Below are 10,550 nucleotides of genomic sequence, written 5' to 3' on the forward strand. Positions count from 1 at the left end.
TGCAGCGTCGCGTCGCTCCTTATATAGCCGCTGATCGACCAACCCCCCACCCTGATTGCAAATTTTCGAACTTTACCTATTCCATTATTTATTATTTTTTCGCTTTAATAGCCAATAATTTATTAATTTTTTCACTTTTATTATAAATATACGTTGCTCGCAATTTGTTAATAACAATATTAATTTGTTATAAACAATCAGTATAATTATTTATTTTAGCAGAAGTATGTTATAAATTCAATAGCCAGTAATTTATTAATTTTTTCACTTTTATTATAAATATACGTTGCTCGAAATTTGTTAATAACAATATTAATTTGTTATAAACAATCAGTGTAATAATTTATTTTAACAGAAGTATGTTATAAATTCAAGTAATAGCCAATCATTTTTTAATTTTTTGATTACAACCCAAATCTTGGATTTTCGTCGTCATGTTACTGTCCTGTGATAGGTCGAACGTGTATGCTAGTGAAGCTTCAAACGTAGGCTCTGACGGCATTTCGTAACGTATGAATTCGCGTTTTACTGTTATGCCAGTTACGAATGAATTGGATGTTAATGTCGTGGAATGTAAATTCGCTTCATTATTCTATCAATTTGGTTATTCAGGACATCCGAGGGTACTTTAGATATGGACGTTTTATGCTTCACAGTTTACTGCCGTTCGGAATTTTAATTCTCTCGGGAAGTCGTTTATGATTTCACTTGGAAGTTGTATAACGCAGTTGCAACTGAAGATACCACCAATAAGCCGTTTCCTTTACGTCTCAGTAAGTTCCCTTATATCCTGTTCATTTACGCAATATTTACACTTGTCCTTGTTTCTCGACGACATTTTCCCATTAATTTCTGTATCTCCCTTACAATAAGGGATGATTCTTCTTTTAAACGACACGTTCCCTAGTGGAAGAATTAATTCAATATCTGTGACAAAGCTATTATTGCACAGAATCCATCGTTATTGCAATAGGAGAAAAAAATTTAACTCTTTCTCTGTGGTATTCTCGAAATTGAAAATTCTTTGAATTTTTAGTGCACACGTGAGAATGAACTTCATGCAGAAATAATGTACATCTCTGAAAATCGGTCACGAACAACCCCATGCTACCTATACCTACACTAAGTACCATACATAATTATCAATACTTTTCCAGCTATTTTTGCACTTGTTCCACACTTTCACCAACGTCCAACGTCATCCATTGACATATTAAAGAGTCATTCGAATCACTGAGACCACATGCAAATCATTCGAGCTATTCGACGTAGGTCCTCCCGTGGAGAGAAATTCGATCGAGGAAGGAACGCGTGATCTATTCGATCTCGTCGATCTTTTGTCAGCTTCAGAGCGTTGCGCAAGAGCCTCGCGGCGCGCGTGGAAAACGGACAAAGGTATCACTCCGTATTCACCGAACGATCCGCGACCATGCAAATTCTCGCCGATGCAGAACCCATGGGCGCGTGTTATATAAGGTGCAAAGCTTAAACGCGCGTGCACACGCGCGTATAACCGGTTTGCATTTCGCGCCAGGGGCCGGGGGACGCGGCGCGCGCAAATTAACATCGACGCCCGCCGCTAGGGGAGAAACGACGCCGAACTTTCGCGTTTCTTGGAATCCGGTCTCTCCCGCAAATCCTAGCTTTTACGGGTAAATTATACCACTTGCCAAACCGACGTGGTAAAAGTCCAGAAACAATTGGTACCGAATTTCCCAAATTTTTCGGTGAGCGCTGCTGGAGGCTTGAAAACTGGGATTTACCCACCTTTGGGGTGTTTACAGTAACTAAGTACGAAATAATTATTCAGTTAAATGTTTAAAGAATATCCTAGTATTTCTTCAGAGGGAAATCTCGTCAGGTGGAGAAAGTATTGCTATAGGAGATATATAGGGGTTGGTAAATCAATTAAACCTTGGATTTACCGATCTTCGGGGTATTCACAGTAACTGAGTATGAAATAATTATTCTGTTAAATGTATAAAAAATATCCTAGTATTTCTTCAGAAGAAAATCTCGTCAGGTGAACAATGTATCGCTATAGGAGACATATAGGAGACATAGGGGTTGGTAGATCAGTAAAACCTAGGATTTACCAATCTTTGGGGTGTTTACAGTGACTGAGTTTCAGGATCTACCCACCTGTAACGAGTAACTCATAATTATTACAGCCAAGTAATAATTTAGCAATAGGTGCTATCCCCTAAGGGTGTGCTATTCCCTCTCCTATTAATAATATTTATTATATATTAGATATAATATAATTCGCAACTCTCTCTTACAGAACTCTCAATAGCAACTCTTTTATGACACACTCTCTTCTGTTACTCTTCTCAACTAAATCCCTCAGCATCCCCTTTTAGACCCAAGTACACCACACACTCACACTACACATTGTCAGGAATTCGAAAATTCCACGTGCATTCTAGGAACTCGTCCACTCATCCCTCGGTCCACTCATCAATGCCACAACAATAATTACGGTGTTACAAAGATATAATATATCCCCATGAAATTTCAAAAGTAAAACATCTGGAACCGGTCATTTCGACCCTTTCGACAGTCCTAGCGTTAATGAAAGTATCCCTAGACGTACACCGAACGAAACCTGCATCACTTTTAATGGGCAACCGAGCAACGCATAGTAACAAGCGTGATAAACGGGGTTCGCTTGGCAATTTCCACTAAAACTCTGGTTAACACCGGTGCATCGTCAGGGGCAAAGGAGCTGCTCCCTGTGGTTCACGCGATAGGCTGGTCGGGATGAACGTTGAGGTGTTTGACGTAGGTGATTGGCAGATGAGGGCTCTTCGCGATGATTTATGAACGCCGGCCCTCTTTGCCGCGATTTTTCGATAGTTAAACCTATCGCGTTTACGGATGTGTAAGTAATTTCGTCGAGATTCGCGACTGGTTTGGAAACGAGCTGCGGATGGATGTTCGTTTGGATCGTGACGTTTATAATAGCGCTTCCCATGTTAATCCTTCCACTAGCGCACAGCTTGCTCCTCCGACCCGATTCGATCGATGCTCACGAAGACGAAGCAATTTTTAGACCGTGCAAGTGACAATAAAAATAGCGTATGACGGGAGTACTAGGAGTAAATTTGAATTTTCTGGGTAAATGAATTATTAGGTCTGAGATATCATCGTATCACCTATGTTACAATATTTTCCTAGGTAAGGGATTAAAAATAATTCCTCTTATCTTTAATTAGTTTCGCGAGTTACTCATTACGGAGGTAATATATCATACAAGGTGTCCGTTTATTAACCCTTTGCACTCGAGAGGTGACTCTCGGTCACCATTTAATCAGATTCCAAAGATCGACGTTAATTAATATATCAAATTTAAAATTACCAAACCATGTGCGGAATGTCGAAGAAAAATAATTCTACGTCTCAATTTGCATATGATTTCTCATTTACCATTTTAAAAATATCGTCGACTCTATGAGAGAAAGTCTTCGAATTACTATTTTTCTGCAACGAAAAAGTCGTCGAGTGCAAAGGATTAATAATTCACCGACTTATTTCGAGTCGTCTGTATAATCATGGAAACTATGCTGATGGATAATTATTAAATTAGAAATTGGACATAAATTCGCAAAATCGAAGATTTATGTATTACCTCGTGTACAGATGCAGGAAATATATGGGTATGATCTAATGGTGCATTTATGATCGATTATTATTACGTTATAAAATATCGCGAGAATTAGCGTTATCGTTGATATATTTATCAGAAAAATAATATATATCGTGAAATAGTTGCTTCTCTAGCAGCTATATATAAATCCTCGGGTTAATTACTGTTATTAATGTTATTAAAACGTACTTTGCTATTTATTTTATTATTATTTAAGATTACTTAAGGCACTTACGTAAATCTCGCGAAGTATAGCGTAAGAGCAGCGACTGCAAGTTTCAATTAATAATTCAATCCATCAATCCTCTGCCTTCCCACGCGAAACTCTCGAGGAATCTGCTCGTATCCTTTGGCGAGCCTCTTCGTCAACGACGAAGAAATATGAAAGTGTAAGAGCAACCTAATAATTATTGTCGACCACGTCGGTTTGATTCACCGACCAGTTTGATTAGCGATTACTTTCGTGACCAGGATGTAAAACATCCATATCGACGCACATGCACTCGTCCTGTTATCATTCCTGATGAGGACACGCAGGTAATCGACTTTTCGGTCGATTAGGCGTTTCCTTCGACCATCTGTACGTCGTCTCGAATGAGGAATCATTTTTCTTTTCATCGAAGGTGCCTGATATTGATTTCGATACAGCTAATTTTCGAAAATAAATCACAGAGGTTGCTGAGAATGTATATTCCTTAATTCCGTATATTTTATGGTTGTCTCTTTCGATGCGAATTTATGCGACGTATAAACTTTCTTCTTTTTCTTTTGGAGATCGAGTCAGGATTTATTAAGTTGTTTTAAAACTTTATGAAGGACTTTTTTAGAAAAACTGGAGAGAATTTGAAATATTTAGAGAAGCTTCGTATTTCATGGATGGTCTAAGTAGTGGTACTATAGGTGAAGTGTAATGCATGGTTAAATGATGATTTATTTGTCATACACGAATCTTTTTTGCATTCAGCTGTCGTTTAAAGTTATTTATTAATTATACTGTAAATACGATTTCATGGAATGATCTTAGTCGTAAGATGCGAATTTTTGTGCTTGTTTTTACGTCTCTATTTTCTTCTTTCCAAACTAGAAATTTAATCCTCGTTAAATATTCTTCTGGAGACTCATATTTCACGTCTTCGCTGGAAATTATTGCCAGAACAGTTAGTAATATATTCTACCGTTATGCTAGGCTTCGAACTATACCTATTTTGCCATAGTCTTCTAATGTAAGTCAGAAAAATTTCAAAAAAGAATTAATTTATACAATGAATCTTTCAGAGTAAATATTGTGTTAAACGGATAAATTGTTAATCCTGTAGTGTTTGTATCGCACTCCTTAGTATTATAAGAGATACAAGACATTTTTTCAAAAACTTTGCTCGGTAGATCTTGTGAAGTTCTTCTACTCTCACCTTGAAAAATTCTTAGTAGGAGCAATACAACTTTGGCTAACAAGAAGAGTGTAAATCTTTTGGGTCCTTGGATAAGTGAAATGAAGGACAACTATTCAATACTTTTCAAGATATTTATAATTAAAGCTTTATTACTGATTCGATTACAAATTTATTTCAAATAATTGTCAAGTGCCATTGCAACTTAACAGCCACATCCGAAAATTCCTACGCTGTGGAGGGCCCAGGTCCAGTCGGTCCCATTCCTAATTAGTAAATTCATTTTCAATCTATCTTTTATTTTCTATTAATTTTTCGTCCATGAAAGCATACAATTTTAAATAAATTGTAGATCAAATTTCTTAATAAGAATGGTACTTATTGTTACAAGGTGAATCGTCATCACTATATCAGCGTATATCAGTTCGTCCCTTAAGTGTCCAGGAAATCAGTCTAAAATGTGTATTTCGGTTGAGATGCATAGTTCGTACACAGATCTGAATGTAAACATTCTCGAACAGGCTCGTGGTTAATTTTCGTCGAGATCCTGCCGTCTCACTTCCGTGTTATTCTTCGCCACGTTCTGGCCGCGTGACCCGTTAGTGTTGACATCGGTTTTGCTATCCTAAATTCCTTGGAACGCGAGCCAAGTATCCCGTAGCTCCTAAACGGAAGTGTATCGGACTCAGTTGGTAGTTACCTCGTGTTCGGAACGGACGTAGTAACTTTCACGTGTTGGAAGCAACGAGGGATCGGACATTGAGAATTTCCCGAACGTAACCGCTTCGCGAACTATGACATTACGCTTAATTGTCGGTGACTGCATAAACATTGACGAATGCCCGTGGAAGTGCTTTCTCGAGATCCGTTCGATGACTTGGAAGACTTTCACGACGACGACGACCGGGGCCCCCGTAGAAAACTGAAAGTCACATCGTGTCAACATTATAAGGTAACGATTATTCGTGTTACGTTGTACCACGACGTGTCTCTCCTCGAGTCCTTTCGTGTCTCGCGATCGACGATCGGCGGTAGGTACGACGTTTTCGTCTGTGAATAAATATTTACACGAGTAACGTTTCCTTCGTGTCTCTGAGACAGGATACGCGGGAAAAATTCGCCTCCGGCCAACGGATACAGCCGACGATTGTTCGTTTGATGAGGGTTCGCCTGTGGTTCCCGTGCGATTTGAATAATTCGTTGGTATGTAGGTAGATAGAAACGGGAACGAACATATTCGACTCGGTTTTTGGCTCGACGAATCTTGTCACACCATATGTTCCTACGTTTGATCTCGTTTCAAGCAACCCCACTCATTTTCACCCCCGCCCCAAAGAAAAGAGAGAAATAAGATCTGGAACTATTTTAACCCTCTGCGCTCGAGAGGCGCCCTTCGGTCACCATTTAATAAAATTTCGAAGCTCGATATTCATTAATACGTCAAATTTCGGATAATGTAACGGTGTGCGAGGTATCGGAATCAAATAATTCTACGTGTTAATTAACATACGACTTCTTATTCACTGCTCAGGAAAATATCGTCAGCTTTGTAACAGAAAATCTTTGAACTCCTATTCTTCTTTAGCCAAAAAATCGTCGAGTGCAAAGGGTTAATAATTCTGATGTTAATATGTACAATAAATCATACCTTTTATTGGGGTTATGGGTTATAATTGTAAAATAGCTAGGATATATATATTATTTGTTAAATGAAGATTAGGGGTAGCCTCTTTGTAGTACAAAGAGATAATTTATTGTGTATATTAACATTGGAATTATTAAAATGGTAGAACGAATTTTCAAATTACATTGTTTCGAATACTAAGCTCTATACGACAAAAAGTTACTCTGTATTATTTTTATGTTGTTTATTTTTTAGTGGATATTCACCTGAAGTTCATATCTTGTACATATCTTTCAGGGATACACTGTATATATTTAATTATTTTTATTAGGACGTTGTAATTATCGGCAGCTGTAGGTCGAATATTTAGGAACACGTTACTAATTGATAGTTCTAGTGTTAATATAGATTTGAATATACTTAGCATTTGACTCAAGGACTTTAGCTTGTCCAAACATATTGTTTTGTTTTTACTTTTAAAATTCAGGGAAAATTGAAAGTTACTCTTTGCAGGGTTTAATATAATTATTTTTGTCAAGGGTTAATTTGTTATAGTAGTAGTATTCCGTACTCGTGAAGGTTTTTGGATTTACAAGCAGTACTTAACCTAGGTCTCCATTCACTTCAATATCGGTAATTGTTATAGTTAGTACCAAAGTACTATAACAGCCCTCAACTTCAAATATCTAGCAACCCCTGCAAACTATATTGCACACTTCCTTTACTTTATAGCTTCAGTTTAATTATAATTTCTGTGTCGACTGTCCCCATTTTCTCGTGTCATTTTTCGCATTTTCTGCTAATTTTGCATACTTCTTTTACAAGTTTTAAGTTCAACGTACCGTTAATATTCTATCGCAAAGTTTCACCGTCGCCTATATGGGTTATAGATTCGTGAATAATTCCCATACATCATCACGATCCTAATTTATTATATTAACACTAGATCTACCAATCTTTAATAGGTACATAAACAAAGCGAGCACAGATAACAGCAATTTTAAATATATTAATGTATTAATCACAGTTGTGTCTCAACATGAATGAACATTAATTTATTTAAAAGCAGATACACGTTTTTAGTAATTGCAAAGAGAAAAATTCCGAAACCAGTCCTTTTGACTGCATTGGTAGTTCCACTGTTAATATTTCAAGAATTTGAGATACAGCGATTACGAGTCAAATTGATATTGCGATAATTTGCGAAGCTAACTAGATTTCGCTGAGGTCATTTATTACAGAAACCGTAGTAATATTTCAAACAATCTAGCAAACTTAAATCGTTAATTAGTATCAGAATGCAACGAGTGTTTAATTTTCTAGAGAATAAGTTGGAAGGAAATTATCGATAACATTAACATGGAAACGCGCTGAGATGTTAGAAAAGTAGAAATTTCCACGAAATACCATTAAGAAACGTTGCTTAATTAATTTCCCTAATTTATAATTCTGATTATACACACGACGTACGTACACATGCAGTGTGCAGAGTTTAACGATCGTAGCACGATCTTATCTCGCTCTTCTTTGCTTCGTCATAACGAAGTTGGAGTATCCTTGCAACAAATTCTACGACGTACTTAGAAACGGCACGATATACCCAATTAACGTATCCTCTGCTCGCTGTAAACTTCACACAATCGATTAGCTCTCAGATTATCCGACGATCATTGCTTCCTCGGCTGAATAGCTACTCGCTTTCCCGTTCAAACATTCGAGCTAGAAATTAATATACAGGAATTATCGTCACGCTCGAAAATCTGTTGTAGCGTTGCGAATCGCGAGATCGATTTAAATTCCCGCGGGGAAATAATTAAGAAAATATCTTTGCAAAATAAGCCACCACGTGGATGCAACTTTGCAGCACGGTTTCGATCGGAGAACTGTAAAATCGTCTAACGATCGGTAAAATATCAGGCTTCGAAAATTACAGGAGAATTATGGGGTGGAATTTAACCCTCTGCACTCGACGATTTTTTCGTCACAGGAGAGTAGGAATTCGAAGATTTTTTAACCCAAATCCGGTGATATTTTTTAAAATAGTGAATAGAAAGTAGAATTATTTAATTTCTTAGATTGCATGCACCCCAGTAGCACCATTACGGTGAGGTCATTAAGCTGCAATTTAGTATTTGCTTGTATTTCCACAAATGAAAATGAACAGGTTAATGAACAGGGTTTTTCATAACAAAAATTTGTTTAGAATTGCTGGTCAACCTCAGCAAAAATGCACGCAAAGGTGCAAAGGGTTAATTAGTACTAGGTTTACGGGGCGACGCCATTTTGACGTGTTTCAAATTATAGAAGTCTTTTACATTTAAATTAAAATAATCCCTACAAATATTATAAATTTCATATAGATATGTATCTCGCAGTTTCATTTATAATACCGTATAATTATGTTCCTTTTTAAGTTGAGTCTCAACTCTTTGGGGCACGCTGGGATTAAAAGTGTCCCACCCTTTTGATGCACCGGAATGCATGGTGGGACATTTTTGGTCTCACGAAATATTGCAATAGCTGCATGGGCATAGGCTTATATTTTGTTTTATTTACGTGAAACACAAAATTTTGTTTCATTTAAAAGGCAATAATCTGTTTTATTATCCGAAATCTTGTGCCGCAAAGAGTTAAACAAAATAGCGTCAATATCGGTGTTGGAAATTCGATTAGAAGGTAATCGATAGTCGCCTTTGAGAGGGTAAAATTCCTCCGAGAAAACAGCCAAGGGAACATGTCCGAAGGAGAGTGAAGACGATTTTATAGCTAGTTCTCGCGTCAGGCTGCCAGGAAATGGTACCCAACGTTGTCCAGTTACCATTCTCCTAAGCCAATGTCCACATAGTCTCGCGATTAATCGAAAGGCGACATGTCCGCTGCTCGGCAGCCTCGGGCACAGAGCCATCTTACCTCGGTTCGATCGAATTTGTCGGCAATTGACCTTCTGCTCGCGCAGTGGCGTTTTTGTCCGGAACAATGATTTACCACGGTGAGCGATAACACCGACCGGATAACGCTTGTAGGCAGGAAGAAAAGTCGGGTATGCCGTTACTCCGACATCTCGGGGGTCCGGGAAGAATGTAAATCACTGTCGTTGATTAAACGATTTATCCCGTCCAGCCGTTAATTGGACCGCGCGCGTTATAACACGGTCCAATTAAAAGGGAAACGTTGCATTAAACGCGATCATACGTAACAAACGGCCGATAAGCGGTGTCGGCCACGGACCTGTCACGCAGTTTAAAGGATCCTCGATCAAGGGGGATGCTGCGTTATCCCGTTGCGTATCCGCCCTGAGCTTTCTCTATCGCCCTGTTCCGCTACTATGTGTCTCTTAAGTGGACCGGTTTGCACGGCCACGGCGACGTTTTGCGTAGGCCGCGTCGTCGCGAATCGATTCCCGGTATTAGGAAACAAAGAAAAACGACGATCGCGGGAGAAAAGGAGCAGGGAGAAGGAAAGTTGGCGAGAGCGAAAGGGCGCGATAGGAGAGGAGGGAGCAGACGAGAGGTTAGAGCTAGACGGATAAGAGAAAAATCAAGCGTCCAAGGAGGCAGAAAAAGCTAGACTCGGCGAAAGAACCAGCACGTGGTGTGGTACGCGAGCTTATCTCGCCAGGCTAAGCATGTCGCGGGCTTGAAACATTCGAGTCTGGCCTAGCCAAGATATAACGTACGGCCTATAGTGTCTGGATATAAGTTGGCGCTTGCCGCGGATAGGGATAGGTACATAGATCAAGAGAAAGGCTAAGGAGAACCAACGGACAAGGTCCACCTCCTCTTCTTCTTCTTCGTCTCCTTCTACCGACTCCTTCTCCACCTTCTTTATCCTATCTTCCTCCTCCTCATCCCAGCTTCCCTTCTCCCATTTCTCGCCCGTTCTATCCATC

Source organism: Eufriesea mexicana, unplaced genomic scaffold (genome assembly GCF_001483705.2).
Source record: "Eufriesea mexicana isolate 0111107269 unplaced genomic scaffold, ASM148370v2 scaffold4744748136, whole genome shotgun sequence".
Taxonomy (NCBI): Eukaryota; Metazoa; Arthropoda; class Insecta; order Hymenoptera; family Apidae; genus Eufriesea; species Eufriesea mexicana.